This window comes from Sphaeramia orbicularis, chromosome 9 (assembly GCF_902148855.1).
Source record: "Sphaeramia orbicularis chromosome 9, fSphaOr1.1, whole genome shotgun sequence".
NCBI classification, from domain to species: domain Eukaryota; kingdom Metazoa; phylum Chordata; class Actinopteri; order Kurtiformes; family Apogonidae; genus Sphaeramia; species Sphaeramia orbicularis.
This window is the reverse complement of record NC_043965.1, coordinates 38,174,528-38,190,927: the sequence shown is the minus strand read 5'-3', so window position 1 is coordinate 38,190,927 and position 16,400 is coordinate 38,174,528. Positions and strand designations below refer to the sequence as shown.

General features: G+C 37.8%; 1 pseudogene; it reads right to left on the bottom strand.

Annotated features, from left to right (window-relative positions):
* Nucleotides 1–938: 938 nt before the first annotated feature.
* LOC115426222 (twist-related protein 2-like) overlaps nt 939–16,400 on the bottom strand; it is a 28,616-nt pseudogene continuing 13,154 nt past the window's right edge.

Here is a 16,400-nt window from a genome sequence, read left to right as displayed (position 1 = left end):
GATGTATATTGCACACAGCATCAGTTTACCACTCTCATCAACAGCATCAGTGAACATTAGACTAAGCTGACATCTGCACTCAGATGAAGACAAAGAAAAACCTGAATAAATTAGCTTATAGACGGAGCAAATGCAGACACTTGTTCGCAGGTGCACTGCATTGCACAGTTGAGCAATTAACATCTAATCCTGCTCTGTGGCATCTATAAATTTACTGATTTTCAATTTGGATCTAGATGGATAGTGGAATAGCTTTGTGCGACTTTGAAAGAGGGTCTATAATTGGTGCCCCGGTGGCAGGAAACAGTTCATCTGGATGGAAAGAACATCTGTGATTAAAACTTTGTGGTCGAGTGTGCACATTTATGGTGTGTTAGTGGTGCATTAGTGCAATGTTAAGAAAAACAGGAAAGAACTCCTCAGGTTGTTGAGAATTCATCTGTTTGTTCAGAGATAACACTGTTCCACAAAGGGTGCTGTAGAACGGCTGCATTATTTAATGTCTCTTTACACGAATGAATGTGGATTGAAGTGGTCCTTCTTAGAAAACATCTGCCCTTGTCTATGGAAATGAGGATGCATAATGGTCCGAGGACAAGTCTCTTTGCATTATCAACACATTGAGTCATTTGCCCATAGGGAATTGCTGCTTTAAATCAATGCAAAGGAGCTTGAGAGATCACATATACCCAACAGTGAGACATTCGGTTCTAATGGCAGTGGTCTCTTCCAAGAACATCTTGTACTTCACAGCTTTATAGAGGATTACAAGGCTGAGTAATGCAATGTTCCATTGAGGTATGAGTAGTACAGGACAAAGGAGGACAAGGAAAATGAATGAAAGATTAAAGTACACTCTTGTGTCTTATACAAGATTCTTTCAATAAATCTCTCCACTTCCTCTGAAGTGCTGCAGGCAGTGATGGGGACAAGACCGCCTAGGTCAAGACAGAGTCAAGACCAAGTTTTTGAAGCGTCAAGACCGAGTCTTTCAGGAGTCGAGACTGAATTGAGACCAAGACCATAAAAACAAGTCAGTTTTCATAAGCATGATTTAATATCCCCCCAGTTAATAAATGCAAAATGCTGCAGCTCAGGTCCTGATTGGAGCTGGGAAATTTGATCACATTACCCCAGTGCTGGCCTCTCTGCACTGGCTTCCATGTCAGGTTCGCGCTGATTTTAAGGTGCTTTTATTGACTTATAAAATTTTAAATGGAGCGGCACCTTCTTACTTGACAGAGCTGGTTAGACTATATGCACCTTCTCGTGCCCTTCGCTCTCAAGGATCTGGCCTCCTGACTGTGCCGAAAGTCAGGAAAAAGACTGTCGGTGAGCGAGCCTTTTCCTTCCGTGCGCCAACACTCTGGAACAGTCTTCCTCTGGACATAAGGCAGGCATGCTCTGTGGATGTTTTTAAAGCAAAGCTCAAGACCCACTTGTTCACTTTGTGTTATAAGTCGTGATGTGCTTTTATTGTTAATGTTTTTAGCTTTTATGTTTTATTGTTTTATTGGGATTGATTTTATATCTGTACAGCACTTTGATTGAAAGCGCTTTACAAATAAATTATTATTATTATTATTATTATTATTATTATTATTATTATTATTATTATTATTAACAGTTAGCCCTACAGACTAAGATAGACTGGGAATTGTTTATAGGAGCAGTCTTCCTTAGATATATATAAATATCACTACAAATATTGAATATCATCACTTTTTGAATGAATGCTTTGTTTTGAACACGTTAATTTAAATCACTCAACAAAACAACACATTACAAATCAACAATAGTTAGTGAACAATGAACAAAAATATATGCATTTACACACACAGTACTGGGTTTCTAACCTTAAGTATAATACATACAACAATATATACAGTAGTGACACAACAGTTGTATGTGGTTTATTTTGAGATTTAACCTAATGCTAACTGCTATTTCTCCCATTTAATAACATGAGAGCACTGAGTTCATTTGGAATGGTTCGGGCTGACATGAACCCAAGGTTATTATCGTTAATGAAAACTAACAAAATGACGAAAACTAGAATTGAAAAAACATTTTCGTTAACTGAAATAAATGAAAACTATAATCAAAAGAAAAAAACAATAACTAACTGAAAACTGTATTGTGCGTTTATAAAACTAACTAAACCGTATAAAAATTATGGATAAAAATTCCCTTCGTTTTTGTCTTTGTTAATGTCAGATTGATACGAAAGCGATTTATTTCACTTTAGCAATTTTAGCTAGCAGCACCATACAGCACTTTACGGTCTGTCACTTCTCTTCACTTGTGGTTTAGAGTCATCTTCTGGTCCCCACTCTACCTGGAAACATGGAGACTAAAGTTTGGAGAAAGCAGAGTCCTGTACGAGATTTATTTGAATACAACGGCGAAGAAGCTAAAAGATACAACAAAACAAAAATTAATACTAAAACTAAACTAAAACTAAGCATTGAGAAAAAAATGAAAACTAATAAAAACTAGCAAATGTGCTCTAAAAACTAATTAAAACTAACTGAATTAGAGGGGAAAAAAGACAAAACTAAATAAAACTAAATTATAATGAAAAATCCAAAACTATTATAACCTTGCAGGAACCAAGTGATCACCGGAGCAACGACATCAAATTGTGGTGTAACTCTTTATAGGGCTCTAAGCTCAGGCAGGGGGAAGCGGGCGGGGCTTTGGAGGGAGGCGGGTTGTTCATGTTAAAATTTTTACTAAGTGCTGTGAGCCATGCTTGATTGGTAGGTATAGCTTTAATAGAAATTAAATCATCCAGTATCAAATAGTTGATCTTTATGCCCACTGTGGCATCAACTCCATCGTATGTGGAGGTTGTATGAGTGATACAAGTTGTACAAATGCTGGAGGAGATGCTCATTGAACAGTAAACAGTAGATGAAAGGTTTTTTTTTTTTGGGTTAATTAAACTGCCTTGGTTTTTTGCAATTATCTTTTATGGTCAGATCCAGGTTTATTTAATTACTGAATCGTTTCTGTATTCATTACTTTGCCTCAGATGTCCATTTTAGCAGTTTGTTTAATTTCTAATAAAGTCAAAATATTCACTTTCTATCCGTGTTAAACTGATTTCAGGGGGCAGCAATGGGCTTCTTGTGTCTGGAACACTGTTGCTACATGGTCCTTTACGACCCCACTTCGGATCTTAGCCCTGCTAGATTCATTTCATAAATTTTCTCGTGATGTGAGAACAGATAGAAAAAGCCCAGTAGGAGAGAGGCTTACCTCAGAAGATGTCTGATCTAAGCCTCTTCACTTTGAATAAGCAATCAGCCAAGATGGTACATACAATTTGTGGGGATGGAGGGAATGTCTTGAATAGACTAAACACTGGACTCACTGGAGAAGAAAATATGATGTAGATGCACTTGAAAACCCTCGGCCTTCAGTTCATGCCAAAGTATTTGCATATACGGACAGACAGACGGACGGACAACAAACTGATGACAATACCCTGCGGCGAGGGCCGAGGGTAAAAATGCTTTGTGTTGATGGTCATTATCAATTAAACCACCTTCTAGTCAGATTGACAATCAAAGATGCCCGATTGCCTATTGTTTGAGGATCAGGTCATGTCAGTGCATGTTGATTATTAGCATATTCAATGTCCAATCACTGGTTCAGTCCCATTCAAAAGGCCGATTTCTGGTTCTGAGTACAAGCCAACGGTCTGAAAATACCAGTTCCTAGTGATTGTCAGGTTTTTTCCAAGTTCAGAACGTTTCAGAAATCTATAGGTAGAACTTTCAAAACAATTAAATGATTAAATAATTGTTCAATGTCAAATTAAGCATAAATATTACAGTGAAGCAATATGCCACGACAATACAATCAAAATATTGATTGACCACAGAGTCCAGACTAAACATGGCAAAGCAGCATTTAGCTACAAATAAGAAGAAGACACTGAGTAGAGCTTAGATTTGCCCAAAACAGACATTTTTACCATCCAGGATGAAAGCATTTGTCTTCCCACATGCCTATCAATTCTAACTGATGCACCCATCACTCTGAAACAAGGTTGATATTTCAATTAATCAATTACATTTTATTTATTTAGCGCCACATCATTACAAAAGTTATCTCATAACACTTTACATTTAGAGCTGATCGGACCAGACTGTGAAGCCAATTCACAGACACCCAACAGAATCCCCCCAGAGCAAACACCTTATGCCCTGTAGCAAATCAGCGCCTTTGTTTCCTGATCAGTCTCACTGACAAGTGGTTTTATTAAGGGTGCTCAACTGTTTAGACCTAATCCTGGGGGATCTCCTCACATTGTTAATGAGGATTAGGAATATTTCCACAGACACAATTAAACATAGCTGTGACTTCAACTGCTGATTTCATGAAACATAAATGTGATCTATAATTCCTTAAAAATGATACTTGATACCATTATCCTTCCAGGTTTAAATAATACATTGGAGAGTTTCAACCCAATTTCTAACAGTTTAAGCATCTCCTTAGTCGTTTCCTTTGCAGTTGCATCTTTTCCACAATCACAGCATGCCCTCTGGCATAACTGTTAAAGAAATGGGAGGATACTCATTAAAGTTGGGGTTAAAGAACTTGTTGCAGGTGAAAAATGTTTTCCTCTTTACCTCTATTTAAATCCAGATGAACTTCCATGGTCAGGCTCTGTATATTTAAAAACAGAGTCAATCTTTAATTCTGTAAGAACTTTGTTTTCATTGCTATTTGGATGTTCCTAATGTTTAGGCAAAGTATAAACTGCATTATATATATATATTTTTATTGAAAGCTAAAAAAAAATTCTCATTCACACTTTCTCAAAAACACAAGGTTGTTTGGGGCTGGAGACGAGCAGTCTTTGAATGCTTAAGAGCATATCACATCAACTGGTGAAGGGATTTAATAGTACGAATACTCCAGAAATGTCTTTTTGAAGCTTCTATACCTTGAATAATTGAATGACACTTCTGAGGGCACTTTGGATGTTATGAAAGAATGAAACATTCAACTCACTGGAAAAAAGGGGGAAAAAAACAAATGCTGTGTATTGTTCGACATCTGCGTTTACATCACCTTGCTGTCAGACTAATAATCAGACCTGTCTGATTGTCTATTGTTTGTAGCCTCTGTCTTTCTTGAATCATATATTCAAAGCCTCCTGCCTCTCTACATTTGCACATTAATGCCGATGAAGGCTGACTCCATGGTCCAATCCCATTTCACCCTTTGGCCCTCCCACTCAGCCCTTCAATGCATTCATGTAAAGGGGTTGGGCTGTCTCAATTCTCGATGACTCGGAGGGAGATGGGTAAGGGAGAGGACCACACTACAAATGGAGGGGTATGAGAAATTTATAATACTACTCAAATCATTGGCAAGATGGAAGCAAAACACAGCAAAGAAGTGCAGCAGTGCGACAAAAGAAACACACAAATGTTCGCATTTCTTTGTAAATAACTTAATCATTTGATTGCCCATTTAAGGCTGTTTCAATATCTTATAGATCGCATTTCTGTGGTTTGCTGTTGATAGCCACAAAAAGATGCCCAAAGCCCATGCAATCAAGATGGTTACAGCTGCTGATGGCATGGTGAATTCGTTCGCAAACAAAGTTGTTGCATTTGTTAATAGCAGCATCAATGACGATGATGTAACAGGTCTGGAAGGGTTGTCCCATTTCATAAGGAAACATTTCAACCCCTACCCCTTGCAACTCCGTGTCAAGGAGTAGAGCCATGTGCAAGGGCCAAGGGGTAGGGGAAGAAGTGTGTGTGTGTGTGTATGTGTGTGTATGTATGTATGTATGGGGGGGGGGGGGGGGGGGGGGGGTTGACATTGGACCCATAACTTGCACTTGTTTGTCTTCATCTCCTTGCAAACATTATTATTACTATTATTTATTGTTAAATGTGTTTATCTGTGTTTTACCTGTGTAATCTTGTAACTGTGTTTAGACCCGAGCCGAGTAAAGCCAGCGCAGGGCCTATTGAGTCTGCAGTGGGCGCATGGGGACGAAATCACCAGTGACGCAGTCGCCTTTCTCCACTGGCGCCACTCTCACTCATATTCACATTCACAGCCATCAGACCTTTCCGAACATGTACATGTCATGTACACAAACCGCATATTTACACCTGCTTAGAATGAATGGGAGTCAATGGGACACGTCCAGTTGGGGTCAGTCACGTGTGTGTAAGTGCACGACACATGACATCTGACCCCACAGGCATGTGGGGGACCTCGACAGCTTTCAAGTAAGGCCAAATACGTGGTTGCCACGGCAACGGCTATATTGTTCTTGCTCAGATTATTATTATTTTTATGTATGTATGTATGTATGTATTTATTTATTTATTTATTTTTCCTTCTCCTGTGCTTTGAGCTCAAATTTGACCCCCTAAACATTTACGAAAACTCACCAAATTTTGCCCAAAATTCAGAAGTGTGAAAAACTGAATTTACATATAGGTTTCGTAGATGTTGGTAAAGTAATGTTGCGACTGCGTCCCCTTGAGAAGTGGAAATACATTACGCCAATGGTACCACATCCAACATAAAGTTTGTCGTAGAGCCATGAAAACTGATACACAGATTCTTTGTCAGGAGACAAACAAAAAATATTAATATGGCTACGCCCCTAAACCAACCCTTAGTCGGCCATATTGGATTGAAATTTCCAAAATGCTGAGTCAGCGTTTTCGCTGACGTCGTATTTTAACAATCTCCTCCTTGGGCATTTGGCCAAATTAGCTCAAAATTGGTGTACAGTATCTACAGAAATGGGGCATCAAAAGTTATGAAAAGAGGTAAACGACACGCACGTCCAAACAATAGGAGGTGTGCAGGATCCAAAAACTGACCATGAAAAAATAAAGGAAGGTCCGCACAACCTGTGAGTTCCCAAAACATTTATTCAGCAACGTGATATTTCGGGCCGAGGCCCTTCATCAGACTGAATAAATGTTTTGGGAGCTCATAGGTTGTGGGGACCTTCCTTCATTTTTTCATGGGCATCAAAAGTCAGCCAAATTTTTGGGACTGATGTTTCCGTTTTTGTGCGACGAGGTTGCAAACTTTGCAAAGTTTGTTCAAAAATTTACCATTACAAAAATTGCTTCAGCTCGGACATACGAACACCGATTTGGCTAAAATTTGACTCAGATGTCTACTTCCCAGGCCTATACCCATCTGTTGAAAGAAATTGCAATTTCACACTATAGCACCCCCTACAAATGTACATTTACGAAAATGACATCAGTTCTGACATACAAACACCGATTTGGTTAAAATTTGACTCGGATGTCTATTTCCCAGGCCTATACCCATTTGTTGAAAGAAATTGCAATTTCGCACTATAGCACTCCCTACAAATGTACATTTACAAAAATGACATCAGTTCGGACATATGAACACTGATTTGGCTCAAATTTGACTCAGACTTCTATTTCCCAGGCCTACAGCCATTTATTGGAAGAAATTAATATTTGGTTCCATAGCGCCCCCTACAAATTTAATTTTACTAAAATTGTTTTAGCTTAGACATATGATCACCTATTTAGCTCAAATTTCAACCAGTTGCCAATCTCCCAAGCCTACACCCATTTGTCAGAAGACATTTAAAATTCACACAATAGTGCCCCCTACAAATTTACCTTCACAAAAATTGCATCAGTTCGGACATACGAACACCGATTTGGCTCAAATTTGACTGAGCTGGTACACCTGCTGAACGATGGACATACTTGTACTGGACGTGCCCATGGTGAGGGCCTTTCAATGCCACTTGCGGCTTTAATTTGTACTTGCTGCTGCCTATCTTGGCCAGGACTTGCAAAGGTTGTAAAGAGGTTCTTAATCTTGATGGGATTTACCTGGTTTATTAAAGGTTAATAAAATAAGTAATATTAAGGGTACTTAAACATTAGATGTGAGCAGTGTGGACAAAAAATGATGATTAAAATATTCTCATCAGTTGATATTTAGCATGATAAAAGGCAACTCACTAATGTTTTTCAACTTTTGTATTTTCAAAACATTTCAGAGAAAAAGGGGTAGAACAATCAATTTGATGAAAATTAAATAAAAGATCTGTTCAGTACCAAATTAAAGCTGAAGTGCTTCACATATGTTTGTTGTCATTAGAAAAAAAAACATCATACTAATCTTTCAACTTATTTCAATTCAAGTGGTCTGAGAAGAAGATGGGATTGTACCCACCTTCCAGACTCCATTTTCAGGTTGTAGAAATCTACACCATGATGCAGATTTATAATGACAGGTATTGAAAACATGATTTACAGCCATAATTACTGATCCCTTTTGAGATTCTGAGAGACATGACTGTTTTACTCCATGCCACAATGTGGAAGCTTAGGAAAGTGGTTTCTCTTTTCCACAGCTGTGTCAAATGGCAATAGATCATTTATAATTATATTAAACCTTGCAAATCTGCCATGTCTGTATTTTGTATTAAACTACCTACTCTATTTGGTTTAACACAAAGGTCATGTGATAACTAGTCCCATGCTAATCAAGATCTCCAATTCTGAGGATTTGCAACATGTTTTCTTTTGTCTCTGTCGTGCATTTATTCAGTCTATTTGCTGGTTAATGTCTATGGAGGCTGCACTGGAGACTCCGTCATGATATAACATGGATAATCACAGAAAGACCAAACTTTATTCCTTTGTAAAAGCAACATCTCCGAAGACAATGAGATGGATGACCATAAAGTATCTAGATTTCACAACCGGTAAATGCACCACTACATGCTAAGAGAAAGTCGGAAGACATTACTGAACTGGATTATTACTGAGTATACACCATTTTCTAAGGAAAATGTTTCACCTTTCATCATTGTGTACTTTCATTCCAATCATAGCAGACAAAAAGAAGCATAAAATTGTGCTTCATACTGCAGTGTCTGGTAGTTTTTAACATCATTGTAGAAATATTCCATAATTACATTTGAGCATATTGTATGTCAATTGTTCTGAGAGGATATGAGATTTCTGTATCTCCTCACTCTTTGTGTTTTCAGGTTGTGGACAAAATACCTTGTGATGTCCTCATTTTGACAAATCACTAGTGTTTTCAGACAGGTGTGGGGTTAAATATGTGATTGATGGCTAAAATCACCAATCACTGATAAAATGTGACCTGTACGTGATCATGTGTTGTTACAGAAAATTGAAAAACTGGCTTCATTTTAGCAAATGACCTAAAATGATGTATGGTCATCAATGATTATATTCGGTTTTTTGATTCGGATCGAGACAGTAGAGCTGCAGATGGATGGCATGTAGTTTCAAAATATTGCATTTTCCCCCTCTGATTTTAGCACCTGCTGTGTTTATATTGTACAAGTTAAATGAGTTACCGAAGTCTGATCTGGCGATACTTTGATGATGAACTGGTATGCAGGCATCACACAGTGCTGCAGCACTAGTCTGGTCACATCTCCATCCTCTGATCCTGGTTCCGCCATCATGTGGAATCCATCTTCCATGTGCTCATCTGTCATGTTCAGAAACTGTCAAGGTACATAATACATTAAATAAATTCACCATAATACTTGCTTTGAACAAGGGAAAGTGTTTTTTCAGTGTATTTATACAAGTTGAACAGTTAAAATTAAATTATGCGAGTCACATTTGGTTTGTAGTTGGGATGTAACGATATGAAAATTTCATAACACAGTTATTGTGACCAAAATTATCATGGCTATCAATATTATCACGGTATTGTTGAAATGTGCTTGAAATGTTCAAAAAGTATTTGTCTTATACACAGCCTGAAATAATTTAACCAATTTGTATTTGAAAAAAAAAAAAAAAAAGAAAAGAAAATAATAGGCACAATGTACTTCCTGTTGCAGAAACATTCAAATATTAACATGTAAACATCAAACCTACAAATGTGCATTAAAGATGACACCTTATGGACACTGTTTGACCATTTTTCAGATCAAGTTTGTCTTTCAAAGTGCGGTAATCGAACACGGTTATCGTGATAATTAGAATTTAAACGATAATATTAACCGTCAGGAATTTTACCGCAGTTTATCGGTATACCGGTAATCGTTACATTCCTAGTTTGTAGTCATGAATATGTTTATGATGGCTATACTCTACGAGTACATATCTATAGACGCATCTCAAAAAATGAGAATATCCTAAAAAAAAAAAAAGATTTCATTCCAAAATTCAATTCAAACATTAAACATTCATATGTTTTAGATTCATTACATATATATTTAAAAATGTCATGGCTTTTTTGTAGTAATTTTGATACTTATGGCTTGTAGCTCATACACAACCCAAACTCAATATACAGAAGCATTAGACAATTTCAATCAAAAAAGAAGGATTTATAATGTGGTAATGTCACACTTCCTACAAGTGTAGTCATTTATGCACTCAGTAGTTGGTCAGGGCTCCTTTTGCATAAATGAATGTTGAAAGAAGCCCTAAGGCAATGTGGTGGTGTGGTGTGGAATTGATCAGCCTGTGGAACTGCTCAAGTATCTCTCATCATCCTCTTGATGATACCACATAGACTCTCTACAGAGTTCAGGTGAGGCGAGAAAATTAGCATTTCCGTAAAGCCATTCCACAGAGAGAGGCAAGTGCTCTTAAATCTTGACGGCTGTGTTGACCTTGGACATGATAAAACTCAGGGGAATCATCCCTGATGGAATCATCAGCAGATGGCAAAGCACAACAAATCATTACTGACGGTGGTAACGTCACAAAGGACTTGATTCCACTTGGATTCTGTGCCTCTCCACTCTGCCTCCAGACCCTAACTTACAAATGGGTCTGGGGGCAGATGTGGCCTAGAGGGCTGGGGAGTCAGCTGGAGAGTCGGTTTGTGACCGAAGGGTCGCAGGTTCGATTCCCTGGACTGGCGGAGAGTTGTTGGCTGATGTGCCCTTGAGCAAGGCACTCAATCCCCCCATTTGCTTCCCAGGCACCTGATATGGCAAGCCCACTGCTCCTAGCATGCAGTGTGTGTGATGTATGATCTAGTGATGGGTTAAAGAAGACAAATTTCAGTGTGTGTGGTGCATGTTTATATGTGTGAACCCCTACTGACAAAATAAGAAGATTCTAATCTATTCTAAATGAAATCCAAAGAGAAGTGGAGAAGTGGATGTTGGACTACTGAGTATTGGTCTGTCCTAACACTGGCAGGAATGCCTGAACTAGGGATGTGATGCTTGTAGCTCATTTTCTGAACATGTCCTTGCGTTTGGCTCTTGATGCTCCGACTCCAGCCTCAGTCCACTGTGAAGCTCCACCAAGTTCTTGAATCTGCTTTACCTGTGACCATTCATGTTCACCCACAGTTCACAGCATTCTGAACAGCCAGCTCTTTCAGCAGTCACCTTCTGTGGCCTACTCTCCTTGTAAAAGACGTAAATGAGTGTCCTCTGAACAACTTTCAAATTGAATCATTTTAGACTTGTAAAATCATGGTATTTAAATAAATTGCATAAAAACTGATTTACTCAAACTCAAAATGAAATATTATACGAGGAGAGACACATTTTCTATATTTTTAAGCTGTAGGTTGTAGTTATCAAGATTGAAAACAAAACTGCTTGAAACATATTAGTTTAGATGAAATAAGTTCAGAATATATTGTCACTGTTCATTGTAATTGTTACTGTTCTGTTTTTGTCTGTTGTTTCTTTCTGTTTCAGGGTCTGTATCAGTGTTGTTGTGTATAACCCCTGTCCTGTTCTCCCATCAGTAAAATCCTTACAGTAATAAAATAATTAAATCCATCCAATAGGGAAATTGATATAAGGTTCAAAACCCTTTCAGATCAAAACTGTCAGACATCTTGTAGCCCCAGTACACTTATATTGGAGGCCAAATTGCTGAACAGGATGGGGTAAAATAATAGAATAAATAAATACAGATTAACTCAAATGAATATTCTATTGAGAGACATATTTTCTATATTTTGAACTGTTGGTTGTAGTTATCAAAACTGAAAAAAACTGTTTGACACATTTAGTTTACAAGTAATGTGTTCACAATATATTAAATATTTGCACTTTCTGCAATATTGAACTTTTTCAAGTATTCTAATTTTTAGATGCCCTTGTGTACCAGTAGTTTAATCAAACAAGATGCACTCAAATCATCAGTCGTAGCTGTATTTAGGAAAAGAACAAACAGGACTCACATCATCAACTCTCCATAGGTCACCTGCCCAAGCCTTCAGTCTGACCGTGAGTGATTGCATGCTTAGGAAATCAGTCCCAGCTGCCATCATCCTGACAAACAGAAAATAACACTAATCAACATTATACGGTAAGTGGCAGTCAAGATTGTGACAACAGCAGAGGACACTTGCTTTTTGATAAAGACCTGATGAAAGCTGTACTCACACTGTCAGTGTCCTGCAAAACTGCTACAAGCAATCGAATATACTCCGTCGCTGCTTTCAGCGTATCCACTTTGCTGGGCTTACGGTCTGGACGCATAAGTGGAACTATGCGTTTCAGGCGGGAAAACATCATGTTCAGGTTCTTGATCTACATAGAAAAGAGCCAGAAAGGAAACCGATTTAAAAGGTGTGTGAAGCAATGACACTAGCTGCAATCCCTGAAATGATGATTGTATTTGTTAGGTGATTTTATTAGTAATGTATATTTATTCTAGGGTTTTAGCCCATCTGCTCTATCATACTTTTTGTTTTGAACACTGCAGTATTAATTTGGTCTCCTCTGACACCGCTGAAACTGAAAAGCCTTTCAGGGATCAATACATTTTTCTGAATCTGAAAATGTCAAGAAAACTTTAAGTGAACATTTGAAAAATTTGCAAAATGGAATTAAAAAATATACACATTTCTCAATGTGATATTATGGCTCACATAAATATACACGGTCCTTTTAATTGGTGTGTTATCTGTACGCATTATAAGCTTTCCGTATGCATGTTCATGCCGCGCCAAATACCTCGCACTGAGGGTAAGGTTTAAGGTTAGGGGTTAGAGTTATGTGAATCACAGATCTTGATGTAAATTGACACGTGATCAAATGGCGTTGAATAACATGTGAAAGGTCAAAAATGCATACAAACTGGCGTGACATACAACACAATGTCATGAGGTCAGTTTAGAGCAAATTATCTAGGCTGTGTTATGTTGCCAGCAGGTAGCACTGAAGGATACAATGAACTAAAACAGAAGAGGCAGAGCCATCTGTTGTTATTTTCTAAAATGTCTATGACGTCCTCTTCCGTGGATAAGGAAGAGGATAACTCAGTGTCCTCATAGGTCAGCACTACTACAAATGTAGTGTCAACGTCATAGGAATATCTGTGAACACTGATCAGTCAGCTGATCAGTCACGAGTTAAATGTTCATTATGTCAGAATAATTTAATAGATGAGTTTTAAACGAATTTCCTAAATGCACATTTACTCACTGGTGAAAAATGGCAAAAACCACTTCAAGTAAAAGAAAAAACTTCAGAGAGATTCAGGAAGGTTTTTCAAACTTGACTGTTACTGCCGTTTGCTGATATAACCTCAATAAATTCATAATGACAGCGCTGTGGATTTATGTGACCACTAGAGGGAGTAGTGAGTCACTCAGGTGGTCTCCCATAGTGAGGAAAACTAACCACAGGTAGGGTGAGCAGGTGCTTACGAGCCACATATGGGACAAGGAGTGTGTTTGTGTGGGACAATGTGGGACACGTAACTGTAATGCTGGAACAAAGTCTAGATTTTTAAACAATGTGCATTTTATTGTCAAGCTTATAAATATGAATAACAACAATTTGATCTGGTTGCACACAGTATGCATATTTTCGCACAGGGCATTCATTTTTTGCTTTTTTTTTTGCACAGGTTTCAACAATTTTTTTGCTTGTAAAACAAAATAAAAAATCTACTTGTAAAAACTCAAAAAAGAAACCTCAAGTTTCAAACATTGTAATTAAATATTTTTAGAAAATCAGCTTTTTTAAAAAATTTGAGTACATGTTCTCACCCCTCAAGGTAAACTAATGTGTGTGCAATAAAACAAAAGGCATAACTGGCAACATTATAAAGCTGTATCCACTTCCAGCCAACCTAAAATTACTTGGACCAAAAACCTTTGTGCATCCAAACACAGAACAGTCCAACATTTAGCATTCTAACACAGTAATAAAAATAGAGTAAGATCAAGTAAATATCCTGTGGAATTTTGTCAAAAAATAAATATCCACACACTTAATAAAAGCATATTTTGTCGCCTCAAGTCTCTCATTTTAAACTACAAACTTTAAAGTAGGTAAAAGGGAATATGGATCAAATCTGACCAAACATCACATACATACAATGAGTGTCATACTCGCCTCCATGCGCAATAGAGAAATAAGTTGGACATAGTTCGCAGAGTACCCTCTGTGAATCATCCCCACCGTTTTCACCCATTGTATAAACATTTTCCCATTCTTTCTGTAGTTTTCATGATTTCCGCCAATACTTGCATGTCGATGTCTGAGGCTTTTCCCTTTGTTTTGTGCATCAGTGGGCGGAGCTCAGGAGGGCAGGTGACAGGTTGATGGACTCCTGACCCCACATGCATGTTGGTTGACTGACAGCGGACACAGCATATGGTGATAGTGCTGTCTCCGCTGTAAAATGAAAGTCATATTTGGAGAAAGGCGACTGTCCTGCACTTCGGAGCCAGAGCCAATCAAATGTGGGACATCATCTCAATTTGCGGGACGTGGAAAAAATGCCCATAATGCTGTGCAGTCCTGCACAAAGTGGGACACCTGGTCACCCTAACTATAGGGCCTTTGACCAAAATGTCAGAAAGTGACCAGATGGGATGAGAACCACTAAAAAACAACTGTTAGAGTCAAAGAACGTGATAAAAACTAGAAGCACTGTTGTTATTTCCACCACTGGACACAGCTGTAAATGAAAACAGTGGAGTTTGATGATGAAATGGCAGTGTTTTTTCTACACGGGTGAGTTTGATCGTAACACTTATGACAGTGGTGTCAAACTCATGTTAGTTCAGGGGCCGCATACAGCCCAGTATGACCTGAAGTGGGCCGGCTCATTAAAAAAATAACAATGATATATAAATAATATCAATTCCAAAATTTGTATGTCTAACATCTATTTTTAAAGTGAAAAAAGTATAATTATAATATCAAAATGTTTACATCTACCAACTATCCTTTAAAAAAAAATATGAAAAACATGAACAACCATGAACAAAATGAAATTTATTAAGAAAAAAAAGTGCAATTTTAACAATGTATACCATTATTTGGCCTCAGTTTCTCATTTTCACATGTTCACTACAACTATACAGATCACAGTGGATCTACAAATACACAAACATTTGATAACAGGCAGAAGATTGGTACAATTACACAATAATTCTCTTAAGACATTTCAGGTTGTTCACCATTTTTTGTAAAGGAGAGTCTGTAAATGTACATTTTTTTGTGCAATTTTACTTTTTGACACTAAAACAAAAAGAAAAATGTGTGGTTTTCATTGTTTATAGTTTACTATAGAGTATTTACTTGTCTGACACACTTAAAATCAAATTGGCCCAAAATTATTTTAACATCCTTGATTGTTAATATCTTCAGTGTAATTTTTGTATTTCACTAATCATCCTGCGGGCCGGATTGGACCCTTGGCGGGCCGATTCTGGCCCCCAGGCCACATGTTTGACACCCCTGACTTATGAGGGTATAGCCTGAAGTAGAGCTGCACAATATATTGTTTGAGCATTGTCATCACGATGTACATGTGCGCAATAGTCACATCGCAGGTCCTGTAATGTACGAGGCACATGAACTCAACTTGTTCACATCCAAGTTGAACCTGGGTACCTGACACACACTGCACACAGCGATCCACCAATTACAATCGTTCTTAATCAGTTTGCCAAAGCGGATCACGCCCTTCACATAGAGTGAGTCACTGGTAATAACATTGAAAAATGAGCAACAAACAAGAGAAAATCACCAAAAATGAAGACTTGGTGCCAAAAAGTAAAGCAAACGTCAGTTATCTGGAAATATTTCGGGTACAAGAAGGATGATACCGAAACACGTGTTCTGTGTTGATAGTGTGGAAATGCAACTAATGAGAGGTAACAACTAATATGTTTGACTATTTACGTCAGCACCACACAGCTATTATATCCTCCTGATAGTTTTTCATATCACAGTATGTATCGCAGGGTTCAAAAAAAAACTATCCGCAATGTCAGTTTTTTCCAATATCGTGCAGCCATAGCCCGAAGTTACCATGTGATGTAATCTTTGTTAAGTTGCTGCTTGTTGATATGCAGTTCAGACTAAACTGACTTTTTTTTTTTAACCTTCTTTGTTGGAT